The sequence below is a fragment of the Oryctolagus cuniculus genome, chromosome 1, assembly GCF_964237555.1.
Source record: "Oryctolagus cuniculus chromosome 1, mOryCun1.1, whole genome shotgun sequence".
Lineage (NCBI taxonomy): Eukaryota > Metazoa > Chordata > Mammalia > Lagomorpha > Leporidae > Oryctolagus > Oryctolagus cuniculus.
The window spans coordinates 5,489,780-5,493,274 of record NC_091432.1 but is presented as its reverse complement, the minus strand read 5'-3'; the positions used below and the strand labels follow the sequence as shown (position 1 = coordinate 5,493,274).

The 3,495-nt window shown below is 54.2% G+C and overlaps 1 non-coding gene across 1 annotated transcript; it reads left to right on the top strand.

Annotated features, from left to right (window-relative positions):
• Positions 1–1,335: 1,335 nt before the first annotated feature.
• Positions 1,336–1,442, top strand: LOC127484957 (U6 spliceosomal RNA). Its single transcript, XR_007912155.1, has one exon. It is a non-coding gene; the product is annotated as a U6 spliceosomal RNA (small nuclear RNA).
• Positions 1,443–3,495: the final 2,053 nt, after the last annotated feature.

The following is a 3,495-nucleotide window of genomic DNA, read 5'->3' as shown; positions in this document are numbered from 1 at the left end:
CTCCGATGCTCTGCCTCCAAATCCGCTCCCTGCGCGTGTGCCTGGGAAGGCAGTGGATGATGGTCCAAGTGTTTAAGCGCCTGCCACCCAAGTAGGAGACCAGGATGGAGTTTCTGGCTCCTGGCTTCATCCTGGCCCAGCCCTGGTCATTGAGGCCATTTGGGGAAGTGAACCAGCGGATGTTAACTCTTTCTTTGTCACGCCACCTTTCAAACAAATAAATAAGTCTTTCTAAAAGGACAAGTTTATTTCAGTGCAAATATTTCTGAGATTCATGAATTGTTTGTTCATAATATAAAATGTCTGTGGATGCTGGCATTGTGGGGCAGTGGGTTAAGCCTCTGCCTGCCATGCCGGCATCTCATGTGAGCACCAGTTCAAGTCTTGGCTGCACTGGATCTGATCCGGCTCCCTGGTATTGCACGTGGGAAGGCAGCAGAAGACGGCCCATATACTTGGGCCCCTGCACCCGTGTGGGAGGCCTGGATGGAGTTCCAGGCTCCTGGCTTTGGCCTGGCCCCGCCCAGGCTATTGCAACCATCTGAGAGTGAACCAGCAGATGGAAGATCTCTCTGTCTTTCCCTGTCTCTGTAATTCTGTCTTTCAAACCAACAGCCAATCTTTTGAAAAAGTCTGAACATTTTTGGTAATGAAATAAGAAGCATTCGGACATGGCCATGCTTAGGCACGTGCAGAAGTGGGATGCGTGGCCTCTGTTCATGAAGCCGCGTCCAATGTTGTGCTCACATCAGCCCCTTCGGGAACTCTGCTCGGCTGGCGGGACGGGATTCGGGGCAATGCAGGGAGCAGCTCTGGTGCAAGTCGAGAAGGAAAAAAGTGACCAAGGCCGGCGCCGCGGCTCACTAGGCTAATCCTCCGCCTGCGGCGCCAGCACCCCAGGTTCTAGTCCTGGTCGGGGCGCCGGGTTCTGTCCCGGTTGCTCCTCTTCCAGTCCAGCTCTCTGCTGTGGCCCGGGAGTGCAGTGGAGGATGGCCCAGGTGCTTGGGCCCTACACCTGCATGGGAGACCAGGAGAAGCACCTGGCTCCTGGCTTCGGATCAGCGCGGTGCGCCGGCCGCGGCGGCCATTGGAGGGTGAACCAACGGCAAAGGAGGACCTTTCTCTCTGTCTCTCTCTCTCTCACTGTCCACTCTGCCTTTCAAAAAAAAAAAAAAAAAGTGACCAAACACAGCAAAGCCCACCTGCCCCTCTACATACTGAAAAATTTATCTGCATATTCAAACCTTATCAATAATCCATGGTGTCCATATGGAAATTGGCTTAGAGTCCTGGCTCAGAAAATTATCCAGATGGCTTTCAAAAATAAATGGCCTGGTGCTCGCTTCGGCAGCACATATACTAAAATTGGAACGATACAGAGAAGATTAGCATGGCCCCTGCGCAAGGATGACACACAAATTCGTGAAGCATTCCATATTTTAAAAAAATAAAATAAAAAATAAAAAATAAAAAAATAAATAAATGGCCTGGGGCCAGAGCTGTGCCATGCAGGATAAAGGCACCACCTTCGGCACCAGCAGGCCGTATGGGCGCCAGTTTGAGTCCCGGCTGCTCCACTTCCAATCCAGCTCTCTGCTAAGGCCTGGGAAAGCAGCAGAGGATGGCCCAAGTGCTTGGGACCCTGCACCTGCATGGGAGACCCAGAGGAAGCTCCTGGCTTCAGCCTGGCACAGCCCCAGCCATTACAACCATTTGGGGAGTGAACCAGCAGATGGAAGATCTCTCTCACTCTTTCTCTCTCTCTCTCTCTCCCTCTGTAATGCTTTCAAATAAATAAAAATAATTTTTATTCTTATTTTTTATTAGAGGGAGACAGAGATGGACCGACAGTGGGGCAGGGGCAGGGAGAGGAGAGAGAGATCGGTCACCCCTCCAATGTCTGCAATGGGCGGGCCTGGGCCCAGCTGAAGCTCGAGCAGGAAACTCAGTCCTGGCCTCCCAGTGGGTGGCAGCGCCCCAGCCTCAACCCACCACCTGCCACCTGCCAGGAGTGGAGCTGCAGCCGGGACTCGAACCCCAGCACGCCAGGCTGGGATGCAGGCATCTTCACTGCTAGGCCAATGCCCACCCTCGACTTTATTTTTCGTACACTTTCGGTATAGAATATGTCAGCAGACCGTATGGATATACCCCCACCCCACCCCCACTTTCCCCTTCCATCAACGTCTGGCATTGGTCTGGCACATCTGTTGCCATCAGTGAGCCGCTGTTGGTGCACTGCTGTCAACCAAAGGCCACAGCTTACAGAGAGGTTCATTCTGTGTGGTCCCTTCTCTGTCTGTCTGTTTAAAGACTTATGTATTTGAATGCCAGAGTTATAGACACACACACACACAGAGAGAGAGAGACAGAGAGAGAGAGACAGAGAGAGAGAGAGAGAGAGAGAGAGAGGGAAATCTCCCATCCGCTGGTTCACTCCCCAGATGGCTGCAATGGCCAAAGCTGGGATCTAGGAGCTTCCTCAGGGTCTCCCACGCGGGTGCAGGGGCCCAAGCACTTTGGCCATCATCCACTGCTTGTCCCAGGCCACAGCAGGGAGCTGGATTGGAAGAGGAGCACAGGATCAGCGCTGTGGTGTAGTGGGTAAAGCCACCGCCTGCAGTGCCGGCATCCCATATGGGCGACAGTTCAAGTCCCAGCTGCTCCACTTCCGATCCAGCTCTCTGCTGTGGCCTGGGAAAGCAGTAGAAGATGGTCCAAATGCTTGGGCTCCTGCACTCACGTGGGAGACCTGGAAGAAGCTCCTGGCTTCGGATTGGTGCAGCTCTGGCCATTGCAGCCATCTGGGGAGTGAACCAGCGGATAGAAGACCGATCTCTCTCTCTCTCTCTCTCTCTCTGCCTTCAAATAAATAAATAAATCAGGAACTGGCACCCGTATGAGATGCTGGCACCCCAGGTGGCTGCTTTACTCTCTAGGCCACAGCGCCAGTGCCCCCCCCCCCGACACCGTTCTCTGGGTTTTGATGTATCTGTCACTGCAGTGTCACACAGTGTCATTTCAACCTCCCCCGCCCCCACCCCGAACCCCGACACCCACTGAGACTCCACCGCCTCCACAGCTTTGCCACACAGCTGGAATCTTCCGGTCCAGACTGGCTTTCCTGGAGTCTGGGTAGCTGCGTTTCCTCAGTACCTTCGCACAGCTTGCCTCATCACCGGACGGCTTGCCGCGGTCACGTTCCCATTCACCTAGTCCGGAGTATCTTCATGGCCTCCGGTTTCTGGTGATCATAAATAAAACCGCTATCCACGTGTGTGTAGCCAGGCCTGCAACTCATTTGGGCAAATACCCAGGAACCTCACTGCTAGGTCCTATGGTAAGACTGCTTAGTGTTGTAAGACTGCCACGCCGGCCGGCGCTGCAACTCACTAGGCTAATCCTCCGCCTTACGGCACCAGCACACCGGGTTCTAGTCCCGGTCGGGGCGCCGGATTCTGTCCCGGTTGCCCCTCTTCCAGGCCAGCTCTCTGC